Genomic DNA, 18,602 nt, shown 5'->3' on the forward strand with positions numbered 1-18,602 from the left:
TGCTGGCCTGGACTGGTTTCCAGGAATGGTGCAAACAATTCTGACTCCCTCAGTTGTGGAGAACTGCAGGAGATGACTGTTGTAAGCATTCAGGTGAAATGGGAAAGCAGGAAAAGGGCAGGGAGGTTTCAGACAAGGCTGGGAGAGGTGTCTCCTAAGGAAAGGGGTTGTCTGCCCCATCTGAAGAAACATAGCTCTTCATCCAAATGGAAGAATCATCTGACTGGAGGGTATGGGAGAATTGTGATTTGCATTGGATCTAGCAGCTGCAGATAAGAAAAAACAGGAAAATAAGGAGAGAAGGGAAGGGTGAAAGCTTGCCAACCTATAAAGCAAACAGCAGAGCAGATCAAACATAGCAGTGCTAGGGCAACTCACCTCGGGAACAGGACAACAGGGAGTGGGAAACTGCAAGGAAAACAAGCCAGCTACCCTCTGAGCTCCCAGCCATCACAAAACCCACTCCAGACACAGGAGGGACCGTGCATCTGGAAGGGGTCCTACATGTCAGACAAAGCCAGTCAGGGTGCTTGGGCTCCATAGATCCCGTTATCCTCCCTGTCACACCAACATGGCAGTCTTCAGTCTGGCAGTTGAACACCACCATCCAACTCAAGCCCACTAGAAGCTGGCACTTGAAACAACTTGCACTTCAGTTGCAACAGCATTTGACTGATGCCCCCATGCTTCGAACGAGAGGCAACACCAGCACCTGACCATTGCCTCCCTGCGAGGCCACCCCAGGTCTGCACATTTTGCAAGAAAATGCTGACTTTGTGTGCACGTGCTTTGCAAGGGTTGCTGCTTCTCCTTCCCTGCAAGCATTGTGCGCCCACAGACACTGCGTTTGCTCTGCAGCCTTTCCAAGGCAAGCGGCATCACCTCGGACTCCACAAGTCACACAGAGTAAATACACTCTTTCACAAGGCATTAGACTCAAATAGCAACCTCAAAAATAGCTAAACATCAACTGGAATGGAGAGACCACCATGCCTGCAGTCGTGCTAACTACAGCAGACTCATTTCCTGAGCCGAACCAAGGGAGGATGTTAGTCATGAATGAGAAGTGACAGCAGTCGCACAACCCATGCCTTGCAGGCCAGAAGATTTGACTAAGACAAAAAGAAATATTGGAGCTGAGCAATGAAAGTTGTATAGGTTTCCTTTCACTCATAAGCTGTTGCACATGTTTATGATTTTTTAGAGGAAAAAAGGCAGCTGTAAGATGTTAAACTGGATTATCTGAAAACCAGCCTGTGATCTGTAGTGCTGCATTTACAGCAACAGGGAGTTTATCGCTTTGACACAACTGCCTATCTGCACCACCGAAAACTGATTAAAGGCCAAATCCAGTTACATTATATCCAAACCGGGACAGAAACTTCTTCCTGTCTCCTTCAGTTTTTTTCCTAGCGCAATAGTTTTCTAAACCTAGCATCTGTACCATCATGCCGTCTCAGCACCACACACACACAGACCTTTCTCCAGACCTAAGAGAGCGCTTGCACATCTATTGCCCCAGCATGCTCCAACACATGCTGAGAGGGGAGGGTCACTGCGCTCTAGCTGTTCAGGCTGCAGTCAAGCTGCTTTGTCTGTGCACATTTCTCTCAAAACACATGTCAAAGAAGTGACCATATGCAGCATGTTAACATTTGCATATCAGACAAGCTACTACTAAACACTCCTTCTTAGTTCAGCTGAAAGCTCTCAGTGCTAACAACATCACAGCCAGTTTGACACCAGCATGGAAATCAGATTTTATTGCATGCCAGTGATTAAGGGGCAGAAGTGGATGCTGCAAGAAGTCGCATACAGGACATGTCAGCTTTGACATTACCAGGAAAGCAGATGCACAAGTGCCAGTTCACAGGAAGGATTCAGCCCCGTCCGACTTCCCTTCTGACTCACCAAAACAGCCCACAAGCTGCTCTGCCCAGATTCGATGGAAAAGCCTGTTCCCAACCATGCCCTGAGCACATCTAACTGGCCTCCCCAGGAGACATCCTAAGCTCCCAGCAACAGCAGATCTCCTTACAGACAGGCAAAAAGAGGCTGCAAGAGCTCCTCGCTTGCTTCTCTGGGAGAAGCCACTCAAGAACGGTCAGCTCTTTAAAAGCAACACAAGAAGAAACAGCCAGCATTTTCCCTGCCCAAAGTATTCATTAGCTCAGGGAGAGAGAGGTACAAAGTACAGACAGTGTCAGTCCCACTCAGATTTTTCAGCGTCTTTTATGACTTACCACAGGCTGGGGAAGTGGAGAAAGGCAGAAGTCATGCTCAGACAGATTGCTTGACTACAGGAAGTCCTGTTTGACTGTCCCAAGGAGTTCAAGAGCTACCGAAGAAAGCTAGCTGGGGGCTGCTATTAACAAAATCAAAGTGGAGAAAATCAAGACTGGAGCTACTGAAAGCATCACACAAGCAGCTCAGGCCACTGCCTGGGAGCACTGCAGGACTGTTGCTGCCGAGCCATAGGAAGCAGGGATTTGTTTGCTTTCAGACGGATGCAGTGAATGCAAACATGTTCACTGTCTCTCTCCGTACAGCACCACAGCCAGGGCAGCTGGTACTTATTTCACCCACTAGTTTTACTGAAGTTTAAAGACAAACTCCACATGTTATTGAAGAAACTCAGCCACCAGCTGGGGAAGGGCACTGGCTGCAGCACCGAGGTGCAGCAAGCACCTGGAGGGGTCCCACCAGGCAGAGATCTGCTCAGGTGGGCACTGTGAGTTCGCCAGTGCATTTTCCCTTCTCTTCTCACTGTGCACCTAATCCAGGTGCTAACAACCAGCTGAAGGAGCCAGCTAACAGCCCGGTGGATATTTGACACAGAGGGCATCAAAGGCCAACCCAAACCTAGCTCTCCTGTACCACAACAGTTCCCCCAGCTCAAACACTGCAGGAGTACAATGTCACCTGATCAGGTGTTTGCTCTCCCTGAGCTCCCAGACAGGCCTCCAGCAGGTTAGCAGAGCTGGCTGAGCGCAAAGCATTTAACTGCAGAATAGGCTCCTAAACTAAACCCACACCAGCTGCACCGTGTAGTATTTGGCATTAAGGTGCTGTTACCCTAACCCATTCACAAGTTATCAGCAGCGAATGTCTCCACAAGCCAAAAGGGGCAGGAGTAGTCTTAACAGCTATTTCCTTCTTTCACATTTCCATTTCTTATCTAGAAGAGCAATTTCTCCAAGCTAATTTTTCCACTGGAAACTCTGCCTTTAGCTTAGTCAACATGATTTCCATACTGATATCGCTGTTATGAGGCACAATGGTAGAGGCAGAAAGTAACACCGCCACATTTGCACGCAGCTAACCGCAGGGCACAGCAAGGACAGGTCAGAGGGAATGTTTCGCTCCAACAGTTTCAAATTCATAAGGGTAATTATTTCTGGAGATGCTTCCCCATGATGCTTAGCATCACTGAAAGCCTTCCCAGATTTCAATCATCCATGCCTCTCACTCCAAATTGCCTCTGTGCTTCACCTGTAGCTTTACTTCCTAATCACCAATTCCACAGCAAAAGCAGCTGAAGAATCCTTTCTCTCATATTCCAAAAATTCAGGAAAGACCAACAGAAAGGAGCTGTCCCTGCATGTGGCAAATACCACACTCCTTAAAAGTTTCTCCCTTATTTCAAAATATATGCAAATAGGTTCTTGCTAAGAATGCAAATTGTTTAGCACTCTCCAAAAAGATAAAAATCACACTAAGAGTACTGAAGAGTCCCGGGGGGGGGTTTGTGTAACTTTAATACTGTTTAATTACATCAAGCCAACATTTGTTTTACTAGAGATGGAGGAAAACTGCTTCAGCTGATACAAACTGTGGAATACTACCAAAATCAATATAGAAATAAGGGCCCCCTGAAGCCATGACCAAGATTTGGGAGATGAGCTGTGTTCCAATTTCATTAGTTCAAAAGAGGAGAGTTTGAGTCCTTCATCCCCTTAATGCAGAACAGGTGCCAGGAGCTGCATGTCCAGCTCTTGAGCAGGAAGAGCTCTGGCTTGTCTCATACTGACCAAGAGCGCCTCAAAAATTCCCTTTTAATGCCAGTGGCTATGGCCACAGGTAGAACCAACAAAACCAGGTCAGATATTGCAGCACAGCCATAGCTCAGACTGAGTCTAGGATTTGCTTGAGATAAGTGCATCAAGCCAGGCAAGCCCCTCAGGTGACATTTATTCTAGACGTGAATAGCAGCATACATAAGGACATCTTCACTTTGCAAGGCACCAAGCCAGAGTTCTGCAGAAAGAGTCCAGAATTCAAGGTCTCCAGTACAGGGCACCGGATTTACAAAGCAGTAACATATGTGGTAAAGAGATAGGGCCCTTCTGAGGCTGCCAATCTGCTCCAGCAGCCTTTGAAATAAACTAATTCACTAAGATTCCAGGAGATAAAGGACAAGATCTGAAGCAACTCCCAGAAGTAAGCAGAGACCTGACAACTGTGGTCCATTTGTGCTGGAAGCAGATTGTGTTAGATGTCCGATGTAGGATTCCTAAAGTTCCCGTCTGCACTCATGATTCTACTCGGTGGCAAGCAAAGCCCTCTCAAAAGAAAATACATAACTTAAAGCCATTCGCATCCATCTAGGCTTGATCTGCTCCGATTACAAATTTTCTACCCAGCTGCATTTCCTAAATAATTAAGACATTTCATCTGTTGGGGTGAGGAAAGACACAGACAGGGAGAAAGCTGCATTTGGAGAAGCAGCTAGTGACAGAAGGATTGATTTGCGATGCCTTAGTCACCCTAAGTCAACACTGAAGAAATACAAGCCTTGACCAGCCCTCATTACATGAGGCAGATAAACCAGGGGAAAAGTCTGCTGGCTTTAAGAGATCCAACCTCCCCACCGAGTGGGGTTCCCAGGAATTTGTCACTCCAGCAGACAACAAGCAGCATTAAAAGAAATCTTTTTGCAGAAGAAAGATTTTTAGGTCCCAAAACACAACTTCCCTCAACGCAGCCTAACAGGACTGAAAGGCTCAGCAGCGCTTTGAAGCAGGAAGTTACAGTATGACCATAGGAGCTGACAGCTTTTGGGTACAGTGGGACCCCAAAAAAACCAATGCATGCCTAGACCTGCTTGCACTGAAGAGGCTGTTGCAGCAGAGCAGGCTATTTGAGATTTAAGGAAGCCAGAGACTGAATCATGTGGTCTCCAAGGCCATCCTGCAGTCAGGAGTGGGACACAACAGGAGCTGCCAAGTAACCAGGGGACCAGACTCTAGCTCCGAGAGTTGCTCAGAAAGTGTCTTGTGTACAAGCTCCTGAAGCTCAGCCTGCCCTAGCAATCTCTCCTCATTGACTCATCACTTATATTTATAAGTGGGATAATCTGAAGGCAAAGAGCTTTTGATGTTAAAGTCCAACCCACACATCCGTTCCCCTCTCCAGCCCAAGCACTCCCTACAAGCCTCATTTTCCTTGAGAGCCACGAACGGAGTAGTGATTTCTTATAAGAGCAGAGGCAACTGCATTAAGCCAACAGATCTCTACCAGCTGCTTAAAGGACAACTATGAACAACTAGAAATTCAGCAGCCACACATTAAAACAAACCCACTGCAGCACCAGAATCAAAGGGGGAACAGTACAAGAATCAAAACAAATTAGACTAAATCAAGAGGACATCCCCACATCATCTCATCTAGGAGATGAAAAAAGCAAAGCAACACTAAGCCTTGTCATTAATTCTGGCAAAAACTTAATTCCAGGGAAAATACTTATTAAAGCCTATTGCTGCCTACCAGAAACCCTAAGGGATGAGACCCACAAGCTGAGCTCTGTGGCATCCTTGGTCCTCCCAGTCCAGTCCAACCATTCTCCCAGACAGGGAGGGCTATTTACCTGAAGTAGGTGCCCAGGGAGTGTGACTAAGAGGCGCTGGCTCCTAGGTCTGCGCTCCTTGTGCCTGTCTGGACGAGCTGACGGGTAAATCCAGATCTAAGCAGCACTGCAGCACGTGATACCAGGGCAGAGTCATGCCCTGCCCTCAACAGGCAGCTCCTTCTCCAGCTATTTTACTGCTACTCCAGGAAGTGCGTGCATGAGCAGTGTTAGAACTGCCCCCCTGTACTATGAAATCTGTGGGTATTTCTGCTTTTCTCCTTCCCAAAGAGCTGTAGCAAACCCATTTTCCCAGATCAGCCATTTTCATTTCAGCTCACCATGGAGGTAGAAACTGCTCTGACCAGGTATGTTTGGGCTGCAGTAAGAAGAAATGACACTGAGCTTGCAAATGTAGTGTTTGAGAGCAGAACAGAAGCTTGCTAAGCACTCCATCCCTGACCTGCCAGCAGTTAAGCACCACTACTCCTACAAGTAGGTCTACACACATACTTCTCCTTGTCTCTGCTACATTTCTGTAGTGGAGATCACACAACCAAGGTCATGGACACCTGAGGCTTTGTTACTATCACAACATACTTCTGTTTTGAGATTCTGTCATCCATGCAAGGCAGAATAAACTGAAGGAAGTACCTCTTGCAGCACAGTAGCCCTGTGCAGGTGCACAGTTTTCTTCTGTTATAGATGAAGGGTCTCCCCTGCTACTATAGCAAGTGATTATTTGCCTTTTAACAGCATCAAGCAGTCCAGGATGATGTTCTTGCACCTTCTCCCAGTAACACGCAGTGTCAACAACGAGGACAGCGTGGGAGGCAAGAGGTGCAGAGGCCACCGAACAGGGCAGCAGCAGAACCAAGAGCAAACTGGTTTCTCCTCCTCCTCTGTCTGACACTGAGTAGACCACAGGATTACTCGAATGTCTGAGCACGAAGCACAGATGCGCTCAGAAAACAATCAACTCCCCTTGGAGCATGCCAGTGAGATTGCAACTTGAAACTCCAGTTTCCAGGCTGCTTTTAGCCTAGAGACAGGTAGGAGAACTCCCTGCAGGACAAAATGCCAGAGGGAAGCAAGGTGCCAGGACTGTGGAGAAGGGCTCTCCCCACAGAGGAGATTTAAGTTCAGCATCATGAACTAGTCAGCCTCCACACGCACACTGTAAGCCAAGCTATCAAACCACAAATGACTTCAAAAATAAAATCTCCTTTTACCTGGAGAAGATAGAACAAAGTTAAATAAAACCAGTCCCCTACCCACCAGTAGTACTGGAGAACAGCCGGTGCCTTGGAAGATGGGAATCGAGGAAAGCCAGGGTGCTGTGGACAACATTTCCTAGCGCACCACGTTAGAGCTCGGCAGAGCACTGGCTGCAACCTGTGCTCTTAGGCATGCTATCCCTCCTCGAACCAAAGGTGAGCCAATGCTCCCAGTTCTGATCAAGGCCACAGCATATTCCGCAAAACTAAGCAAGTCTAAATATAGACCATGCCTGTATCTTATCTACCTTCAGTTCAACAGGCATATTTATGGAGCCAAGTGTTTGTTTATAAGGATCCCTCCATGTCAGCACTATCCACATCTCTACAGCAGGTTAGAGAAGCAAAACCTTCAGAGGCCTGGAAGCAACACACAGCTCCCAAAGCTGTTTCCCCTCACCTGGCAGAGGGTGACAGACAGCACAGGATGCCAACAGGCCCAGCAGTCAGGCGATCAAGGGAACAGTCACACCTCCCCACTAACAATCACCTCGCCCATCGCAGGAGGTGCTGCTTCTTGCCCAAGCAGGAGGACAGAAAGAGGAGGTGGTGGGAGGGGGAGTACTGATAAAGCAGGAGAAGGCATTGCCTATTGCTGCCCTGCATTGAGAAACAAATAGCACCTACATGAGCTGGACACCCAACTTGAACCAGTCAGGATGAAAAGGCCTGGAGCAAAGGAAAGTGCAGACTTCTGGTACACAGAATCCTTACAAAAGGGCACAGCTTTTCAGAAGAGAGAGGAATAGAAAGACTTCATGAGTAAAGAACACCCTTTTCAACCAAACACACCCCATTCAATATACAGGCAGTGCTTTCTCCTTTGAGTTTCTCAAAAAGTCTCCAGGAATTGCAAAACTAACGCTCACAAGACTTTAGTTTAAGACAGGAGAGCCACTCACCAGTGTCCAACTAACAGAGAGCTGCAATACAGAAGGGTCACGTCAGCAGGTCCCAAGGTCTTTGGCAGGCAACATATATTCCTGGAAACAAGGAAACTACTTTTAGATACATAGAAAAATACTCCACATATTGTTTTACCACTTTTACACCCCTTTTCCAACTATTAATAGCCAAAAGTCACTTCCACATGTGAGGTTTACCTTGATACCAGTGTTCACCACAGATAAGAAAACTGTATTTGAGGTGCAACTGATTCAGCAAATATAAAATGCAGGCAGAAACACAGAACAGCACTGTTAACTACCCTGCTACGTTGTTCCTTCAGCTGAAATTACACTGCGATCTCTTGATTATGAGGACACCCATTTCCCTACCTTCAGTCATGGCACCTGCTTCTCTAGGTCATTGCTAAAAAGCTTCATCTTAAAGCCCATAAGTGTCTTTGACCTTCCTTATCGCACTGGACTTTTGTTCCCCTTGCAGTTTATATCCCCTCACACCCTGGTTTAACAGTCCTTCCCTCTCCCAACCCCATGCGCTGCTCTTGTGTGCCAAATGCATTTACCTTAACACAACCCCTTTCAGTGAGCTCTTCAAAAAACTGAAGGTGGACTTAGTTTCTTATTGCACCATTTTACCTTGGTGTTAGCACAATTTTAATGCTTCAGTGGACTTTCCTTCCTGAGGGAGGGGACAGCAGAGCCTAAAGCCTGCACTGACTCTGTGACATGAGCTAATCCATTAAATTTGGGAAAAAAGGAAATGTAGGTGACACATCCAGGACTCCAGGCTCCATTTATATAGCTCTGCGCTCTCAACACACACAACCCCAAGGGCATTTCATCCTTTTAATAAGCAATATCTAAAGAAAAACTGCCTTCAGTGCAGGGCATGGTGCTGAGAAGGAATAGGCTGATGCCAGATAGCACCTTGGGTTCTTCCACAGGGCCTGATCAGTGCCTTCATGTGTTAGTAAGTCAATGTAAAATGAATGATGTAATGCTAACCTCACACAGTTCTAACACATTTGGGGGTTTTGCTTGGTTAGAATGTTTTTAAAGAAATCATAAGTCTTGTTTAATAAAGGTACTTGCCATTTCTACCTGGTTCTGTAGCAGCAGCAACCTCTATGCTGGGTTCACCTTCAGAGACAAAACTTAATGCAAGCGTCCCAAGCTAGATAGAGCTTTCCACAATCACTGCACTAACACTCAGTTATGAGTTACAGGTCTTCCCAAGATCTCTAGTACCTCTATTCTAGATGTAATTAGTCAGAATAGTGTTCTACCACTTGCATCTCTCATTTTCAGGTTGCAAAACTGTTCTAAATTACTGCCCATCTCTCACCCCCACCACTGGGTGTTGTCAGATACCAGTTGGTGCCCATGCATCAGGGCAAGCACCTGGCTGCTATCATGCCAAAGCAGACCACAGCTGGAAGGGCACCAAGGATGTTAGTTGGGAATTATAACACAGAAGCAATCACACAAACATGACCATTGCAGATTCAGTGCGTAGTAAACAAGAGCAGTAGCTTGAATCAGTTGAGGAAGCAGCAGAGGAATTGGCGACACTGCTGGGCACAGCGTCCCTTGCAAAGTGGCTGTACTTTGCCTTCAAAAGGTGGCACCCTGGATGGCAGGGAGGGAAATGAACAGATCGAATCTAGCATTTTCCTTCACTCGAGTCACATCACAGCTCCAAAGCCCTTTAAGACCCAGTCAAGTCCCCAGAAATATGTTCTCACATGAGGGGGAAGAAAACTAGCAACAGAGACCAGATACACTAAGCCTTCCCTCCGTGGGTGCGAGGCAAGCAGCCAGCTGTCGCAACAACTTTCACCAGCTGCCTGAAAACAGAGTTGTTTTGCCCCTAAATGTTTCTGCCTTGATGAGACATGGTGAGCATTAGCTGTTTCACACTAGTTATGCAATCCCCAGGGCAGAGTGCTGAAATGCTCCGCTGCCACCTCTTACCCAAGAGACAACTTAGGGGTTACCCAAAGGGGTAACCACCCCCCTTCATAGCTATGGTTATGAAAGATTCACTAGCCCACAGCAAGCAGAGCCACTTCTGCAGAAGTTAGGGCTGATGACATCCAAATCAGCAGGTCCCAGCAACTACACAGCATCTAGGAGGCACTGTATGCCTGCTTTACAACATAGCTAGTCCTCCATCCGGGGCTGCCACCTGCATCTCCAGGAGCAGATAGTCCCACAGGACGGAAAGAGACCCTGGCTGGCACCTAGGCACGTCCCTAGCAACAGGGAGAAAGCTCCCAGCTCAGAACATGATACAGTTGTTTTGATGTTGCATGCATTTATTCACTTACCACCTGCATCATATTCAAATACAGACAGGCATCATCTGAAACCCACTTCCCATTAAACACTTTCAAACCATGACACCTCATATGCAACACCTTCTGAGGAAGAGGGATTTAACTCCCCTCACATGTCAGGGTTTCAGGAAAGTCCCTTTTAAGAGTGTCCAAAGCCCCTTCACAAAGTGGACCTGGTGCTGCTGTGCACGTCTGTTCTCCAGCCATGTCATCAGCTGATCACTAGCAGCAAGGGAGGGAAAGTGCAGTCATGGCTTTCATTTGGGGCCATAAGTGGACTGAATCTGTTCATGCCAGACCGATCAAACACCCAAGATGCACAACCTCTTCCTCTCACAGCACTGAGCACAGCTGCCTGCACCAGGCTCTCGTGCCACAGCCCTGCAGCTGGTAGACATGCTGCCAGAGAAGCATCCAGACTCAGGCTCCCTTGTATTGCACAACTAGAAGAAAAACATGTGTTGAAGCTCAGCTGACCAATTCCACCCTTCACCATCATGATCAGACATTGCACAGAAGAAATAGACCCATTTACAACCTCTTTTAAGTCTGATTATTTCTCTTCCACTGACTTGACACTTCAGCAATTCCCCTTTGAAAGCCACAGGAAGTTTGGGCCAGATTGACTTCACTTTGGCCCAGCAATAGCAGGTTAAAAATTATTCCTGAGTGCACCTCTAACCAGAGGGAAGATTAGCCACTTTTCCAAAGTCAGCTATTAAATGAAAACAAAAAAGTTAGATTACCCAGCTATTTTGTCTTAAGTACACTGGGATTAAAGCAAAAAACAGTTAGTGAAAAAGCTAACTGACCCAAGGCAAATTCTTGGCCAATGAAAAAATCTATTATTGTTTCATGCCTTTGTTATTTGAAATCCTGCTGCAAGATCTCACACCTGATCTGTTTACAGACAAGCATGATCTCAGGCAGACATCTGACTATGCCTCCTGCACCCAATGGTCCTTCCTTCATTTTCAGGGTACTGGATCCCCTGGAGGGACAGTCATCTGCCCAATACACAGCTGACAGTACAGCTTGCAAAATTACCAAACCTCAGCCTACCACAGCCTGGCTTATTTGACCAAGATGCTCACCTGGGACATCATCACCAGGTACAGATTGCACTGCCACATCAGGTGCTCGCACTGCAGAGAGCACTTTGATTACAAGTGAGGACCCAGACTTTGCTGTCCCGCTCTGGGCTGCAAGGAGCAGCAGACTGAGACACATGCAAAATCCTATTGAATTGAGGACAGTCACTTGATAAGGGACAAGCAGAGAAGCAAGACACTGGCATGCCACAACACCAAACAGGTTTCCAGCATGGTTTTAAAAAGAAGCACTTGTTCTGCTTGTTGCCCTGATAAAGCTCCTAATACATCCAGAGAAACCTAGCTCCCATTTAAGTACTCTTAAACCAGATACATCCAGAAATCACAGCACAGCCAACAGCTACAAACCCAGACCGATTTAAACTCAGTAACCAGCTGCACTGGAGAAGTAAGAAAAAGTTTTATATTAGTGAGTAGTTATAACCTAACCTCCTTCCCCACTGGAGCAGGCAAGTTAAATATTCTTTATCCTCCCTACCCATGCAGGGGCACCCACAACACTAACCCAGCCAGGCCAGCTCACCCTCGCTCCCCGGTAGACAGAGGAAGCACTGACAGGGTCTGCAGACCAAGACCAGAGCTGAATGCTGAGCAGATGTCTCCCTTTGGGAGGAGACACACATTGCCCCAAAATCATTGGTGCTCCTTTAACCAAGTCCTCAGAGGAAGATGAGTCACTGCCCAGCTCGTGTGGGAGGAGAGCACACCATGAAATGCTGCAAACCCAGGGCTGACTTCTCATGAAAACCAGTTTCTGAAGAAACTTTTAATGCTGAAGACTCCAGCCCCAGCCTTTATCAGCCGGTTCAGAGCTTGAACAAGGGGAAAAGAGGAAGACACAGCTCACTATAGGGAACCGTCACCTCTACCTGTCCTAAGCCAGCCACTCAATACCCCCCAGGTCCCTCTGGGGGCTCATTCTTGACCCAGGGGTGTCCTGCTCAGTCTAGGGAAAGACACCCCTTCTTCCTCTGTGTAGGAGAAGTGGAAAGATCCCCAGTACCTTCGCTTTCTCTTTGCGCTGGGAAGATGAGGGATTTTAGCAGTCACATCCGACACAATGTAGATGGCTCAGCAACAGCCAAAAAAGCCCCTGGGGAAGCAGGTAGAGAGAACAAACGAGCACAGTTACTGCCACAGCTGGATTTCAGCCTGGCATTGGACATCTCCCTCCACACCTCCAACACATAACTGGGAGTGTGGCTTTAAGATACGCTTTAAAGCTGATCATTAATTAGCAACTTACCTGAGTCAGAGACCAGCCTGTTGATAAGGGACAGGCTGGAAACCCTAAAGCACAGCTTAAGCACCCCCAATCCCAATGCCTCCATGGGCCTGTGCCCCCTGCAACAGCACCCAGATAAGTCACAGGCATCACAGATTCAGAGACCTCAGGGGCTGGACAGGGGAGAGCAGGCAAGGGTCACATCCCACCACAGGGACCCCAGACTGACTGGCAACAGCTCACAAGGGGCTTGGGGAAAGGGTCACACAGTCACCCCCCCAATTCTCCCCCCCCAAAGAGGGGGGACAGACCTGAGACAGGGCAGCACTAGGGGACCTCCCCAGCCCCAGAGCCACCCTCCAACACACAGCAGGGGCAGGAGCATGGAGGGGACCCCTCCCACAGCTAGGGGAACCCCATTTTCAGAGAGGAAAGTCCTTGAGACCCTCTTTGAAGGGGGAGCTGAGGGGAGACACTGCAGCCCCCCCCACATAGTGCCTCTGAATTGCAGCAGGGGGCACAGAGGCCCCCCCATACATTTACAGGGCCATCAACCTCAGGGAGGCAGGGAGTATAGGAGGGACAAATAAAAACAAGACCTGCAACCCAGGGGGGCATAAAGGGTCCAAAGGGCCCCCCCAAAACACTCACCTGCCCCCCAGGATGTGGAGGGCCACAGGGAGCAACCCCACACTCCTCCTCCCTCCATAGGGGGCAATTGGGTCCCCCCCCCCCACATCCTCGGGCAGGGGGCTTCCCATAGACATGCCCCCCTCCCCAGCCCCACGAGCACCAGAGGCCCCCTCAACCCACACCCCGGCGGGCACCGGGGTCCCCCACCTTCCCCAGGGGCCAGTCCGCGACAGGCAGCGGGAACAGTTTTCCCCCCCAGCCCCGGCGCCCCCAGCCCGGGCCCCGGTACCTGCGCTCCCGGGCGGCACCACCACCCCCTCCTTCCCCCACCGCCCCGGAGCCGCCTTTTGACGGGAACCGGCTGGCTCCGCGCCCCGCCCCCTCGCAGGGGCCCCGCCCACGGACCCGCCCCCTCCCGCCGTCTCGCCAATGCCAGTGCGGCGCCGCCCTGGCCACGCCCCCGAAGGAGCCGGCTTGCTTAAGCCCCTCCCACCGATGCCTTATAGGGCCCGGGCCGTGCCGAGCCCCGCCCTCTAGGGGCGGGGCGCGGGCTGGCGGGAGATCGCACGTGGGTGCGTGTCCTGCGGGAGGGTCCCAGGCCGGGCGGGACCCCCCAGCCCAGCGCGGTCCCTGCTACGAGCCCAGCGGCCCTGCGCTCCGCCAGCAGCTTCTGGGGTACTCGGCGGGGCTTTTGGGGTACAGCTTTTTGGCACGCCCCACAGCCGCCCCCTCACCCCTCCTTCCTAGAAGCTGCACGTCAAGGAGTGACCCACCCCAGGGCCACCACCGGAGACCTTCTTCACCCCCCCCCCCACCCAAGACAGGGCCTAATGAAGTAGAGCAGTGATTAATAAAAACGAACAGCACCTCTAGCACCTTCCAGAGAGCCAGGCTTCCTGGCCTGTGGATGGTCCCTCACAGGGACAGGGACAAATACTGCTGGTGTCCTCCCCAGCAGGCTCTGGCAAACTGTTTCCCTGTAACATGGGGTCCTGCGGGGTCTTGAGCATGTTTGGGTGTCTGTGCCGTATTTCTCATTTGCTGTGGTGCCTCCTGTGAGTCCAGGTGTTACACAGCTCTGTCCCTGGAGCTGGCAGCGGTTCAGAGGCTGCTTTCCTTATGAATTTCTAAGTAACAAGCCACTATGCACCAGGAGCACTCACCGAATTTGTCACGTAGCAAACTAACCCCATCTTGCTTACGCCACTGCAGTATGTGCAGGGCTCCTCTTCCTCTCCTGTTTTCAGAAGGACATCCAAGAGCCCTGCCACCATGCACTGCAAATCCTTTATCTGAGAACAGCTTTGAGAGCGCTCATGTATTTTTCTGATGCTTAGATCAGATTAATGGGAGAAGGAGAGCTGATTCATCTTCTGCCTCCAGACTAGAGACTGCTAGTTAGTCTCTGCTTACATCCTAGGCACAGCTCCAAGAGCTAGAAAAGCATATGGTCAAGGGTGGGCAGGTTCCTGGCAGAGACATGACTCTCTGCAGCCTGCAGCCCTGAGCGTGGCTAGCCCCGTGGCACCCCTGGTGTGCCCCTGAGGCAGTGGCTTCACGGGAGCCTGCTGCAAAGGCCTCGCTGCTGGCTCAGTGCACAGACGACCCTGGACACACCGAGGGGATGGGAAGGGGCCTGGGGGACAGGGTCCCACAGGACGCCTGGTTTTGGCTGTCACTGCAGGACACTGGGATCTGGCATTTGCTCTCTAGGCGCTGCTGCAGCACGGGACAGTGACAGAGGCTCCCTGCCATCCCTCCAGCCGGCCCGAGTCCCAGCTGACACGGACTACCACCCGCGAGCAGCTGGCTGAACGGAGCGGGGTTTGCTGCCGTCCCTCCTCCCAGCCAGGTCACGAGCATGGACCTCGGACAGCCAAAATCACATTACTGGCGACGTGAGTCAAACCAGAGCGTGGTGGTTTGGGTCGAGCAGGTTCGGCTGGTGTTGCAGCCCCAACCCAAAGCCGCTCGATTGCCTGGACACATCACACCCCAGGTCTGAAAACACTCAGGCTGTTTGACGGTTCCTCACTTCCCGTCCTTAGAAACGTGTCGCTGAGTGCAGACAGGAATCAGCAACGCTTTACAAAGGAGGGAGAAAGTAAGCTTCAAGTAAGCCCCTACTGTGATGTTCCCAAAGTTTATTACATGTCCTCTTAACTCAAAAACCTGGGAAAAAACGAGCCCCTGATGCACAGTGGGGGAACGAACCTCTCAGGGAGAGAGACAGCGAGGGCGGCCGAGCCAGCGTCACAGCAGACAGCAATCACCGCTCCTGAACCATAATCAGCAAGTTCAACTGCTTTAATTTGCCTGGGGAAAACGTTTTGCTAAACGCTTTTAAATTGATTTAATGAGGCCAATCAGAGAAAAAAAAAAATATCTAGGAGGAAATGGGAGTTCGTTAAAGACAGTTCGGCAGAACTTTGCGAGAGGAGAGGGGAGAGGCTGCGGGCAGGCAGGACTTTGTGCTGGAGTGGCTGAGGAGTGCTGCATGTGCCCCGTCCCGTCACCTTGCCATGGGCGCACTGGCTTGCACGGGAGAGGTGGGGCCAAGCGCTTTAAACCACCGCAGCCATTTGCAAGGTTAAATTGTGTCTTAAGCCTTAATGCAGCAGATTACCCATGGACCTCAACTTGTCTGTAGCAGTGCAACGCGCTCCTCAACCCAATAAAAGAGCTCAGCTGCCAAACCCTGCTGTTCTTGTGTACGTGGACCAGTTGGTGCCTGAAGCTATGAGGAAGGTTTCAAACTGATGAGAGTTTTAATTTGCACCCTCGGTTGTGACCTGTGCTGGCTTACAGCTATTATCTGGCTCTTCCCTCGAACTCAGGCTGCTCTGCCACTGCCTCTGCTGTGCTCACACATGGAAATACAGGGCTGGATCTTATGCAGGTCGTTGGCCAGCAGCTCTCACCGGCCATGTGCCTTCTTGCCTCGATCCGCTTGCCCATCGTGTCCCGTTGCTCTGGGGCTCCAGGATAGTCATGCTTAAGAGTACCACCACTTTCCCTCCACATACATGGGGAAAAGCAAGCCCTGCTGCGGGGAGAACCGTGCGGAGAGCCGTGCAACCGAGCTGCAAAATCCCTCCCACGCTGGTCCAAAAGGATGCGCAGAGACGTACGCGAGGTCTAAAATCTTGCATTGGTACAATGCGAGCAAAGCAAACAGCAAATGCTCATAGCATGGGCCAGCAGTATTAATGCTACTAAATGCTCAGAGAACAGGCCCCTCCATGCCCAGGTGCTTTGCAAGCCGGCATAGAGCGGTTTTACCAACCAACGGGTTTGTGCGCCTGGGTTTGCTTGCTTGTTTACCCCGATTTCTTGCAGGCTGACAACATTAAAGAGTTTCAGCTCTCATCTTGCTCAGTCTTTACTGGGAAACGCCAGGGTTAATGGAGAGAAATGATGGCTCAGCAGCTGGTGCATGGCTTCATGAAAGGGAGGAATCGAAGCCCTCCTCTGCCACAAGCTTCCTGTTTGGCCTCAGACAAGTCATTTAACCTCGCTGTGATTCAGTTTGCCCTTCCAGGACTTAGCTGTAAAAGTCCCTAAAGTTGAAGCTGTTTGCATTAAAAGGCATGCTGCCGGGCTAGAGAAAGGTGGTGGCAGGGTTATTCCCACCTTTACGTGATGGCACGCTGCCCCTCTGCTCCAGCAGTGCTGCTGCGTCGGGGCGGGGGGGGTTGTGCTGGGACCTGCATCAGCTCCCTTCAAAACAGTAAATTAAACCAGGGGCATCGCAGCCTGGGACAGGAGCAACAAGGTGTTCAGAGGGGGAAAGAGATGAGGGGAGAGGGGGAAAATCCTCCTCAGCTGCTCCTCCTGCTGCGTGGTCCAGCCCCGGCCAGGGGGACGGCGCAGGGGAAAACATTCCTTTCCTCGCGAAACAAATCGGGAAAAAGCGACGCCTCCGAAAACACAACTAATGGGAACCACTTTGCAGCTGGGAGCTAATGGGAGTAATAGGGCTGGTTATGTGGGTGGGAGAGTGCTCCCGGGAGACGCTCGGCTCGGCAGCGACTGCACGGTCGCCACCGCTCCCTTTGCCGAAACCCGGAGCGCGGGACTGTCTGGGACAGCTGGGTCCCTGAGCACCTCCCCGGGAGCAACTCCCCCCCCCCACCCAATCCCTGCTTCTCGCAGCAGCATAAGTGCAGGATCCTCTGGCTTTCTCTTGGGGTGACTCAAACGCTCGATTCATCCTCCATGCAGCGAAGGCTTCTCAGGAAGTCATTGCAAAATCCTGCCAGCGTGACGATGGCTCCAGCGGCTGGGTCGGCTGGGGGATCAAGGAGGAGGGTTTGGCACCCTCTGGGGATTCTCCGGTGTCTACTGTGGGGTTGAGCTCACCCCGGGGCTTGGTGCCGGCTCTCCTCTGCCTGTGCAGGTCCATCCATATAGGCGGTTTTGGGTGGCAGCCTGATCCTGCATCTGCCCCTTCTACCTCCTGCCCTGTAGGGTCCTGAGGGCCAGCACCCTGCACCTTCGCTCCAGCCTGCAGAGAGCTGGTCCCTGGCTATCCCCCAGCTCAGTTCGGGAGTGATCGGAGATGCACAGCCATCCATCATTGACAGTTACGGGCAGGCAATTAGCATCTCGCGAACGGCAAGCCAGGAAAACTCCATCATGCTGGCATTTTGCTCCTGGGAAGGAGAGAATAAATGATCCATAAAGTTTCCACCAGCGGCAGAAGTTGGCAGCAAGGAGAGCAGATACAAAGCAAGTCCCCGGTGCTCAGGAGGCATCTGTCTCCTGAGCATGCAAGGTTACTGGGAATATTTTCTTGCAATAAACTTTGTTTTTATGGTTTTGGTTAAGCAGCTGTAGATTATGAGGGGAAGGAATTCAGTTTTCCACCAAGATCTCACGTTTACAGCACCAGAATAACGACAGTTTGCATGGGACGTTGTTGATTCGCAGCACCGCTGGGTTTATAAATGTCAGCTGGCCAGTTTGGGGGGCCGCTCTGCGTTAGTTGGTCCTCACATTACCCGGGGGCAAAGCGCAGGCTGGGGAGATCCACATCCAGGCTCATCCTGTAGCCCAGCCTGATCCCACATGCCTAAAGTCACAAGCCCCTAAACCCAGGACTCAAACTGACCATTTTGTCTCCTTTTTCAGAGCTATCGGACTGAGGGCAACGGGAGGGAAGGAGTTTTGACTCCTTTTCCCTGCAAACTGGAGCTTCAGAAATTTCCCAGGTGCTCCGTAGCATCATGGTGCGTCTCTGGGCATCCCCAGGACATGGTGCTGC

At 50.6% G+C, this 18,602-nt stretch overlaps 1 protein-coding gene across 2 annotated transcripts in view; it reads right to left on the reverse strand.

The window, feature by feature from the left end:
• The window catches only part of VDR (vitamin D receptor), a 42,534-nt gene extending 28,806 nt beyond the window's left edge, over positions 1 to 13,728 (reverse strand). The window contains exons 1-3 of one of the 2 annotated variants that reach the window (XM_068921351.1): positions 13,626 to 13,728; positions 12,482 to 12,571; positions 8,025 to 8,105 (exon numbers count right to left, since the gene is read on the reverse strand). The gene's annotated coding sequence lies outside the window, so the exon portion shown is untranslated. Of the gene's footprint in view, positions 1 to 5,866; positions 6,005 to 8,024; positions 8,106 to 12,481; positions 12,572 to 13,625 lie in introns of those variants that run through there. The other variant, XM_068921352.1, reaches the window with a different exon arrangement.
• Positions 13,729 to 18,602: the final 4,874 nt, after the last annotated feature.

This window comes from Struthio camelus, chromosome 28 (genome assembly GCF_040807025.1).
Source record: "Struthio camelus isolate bStrCam1 chromosome 28, bStrCam1.hap1, whole genome shotgun sequence".
Lineage (NCBI taxonomy): Eukaryota > Metazoa > Chordata > Aves > Struthioniformes > Struthionidae > Struthio > Struthio camelus.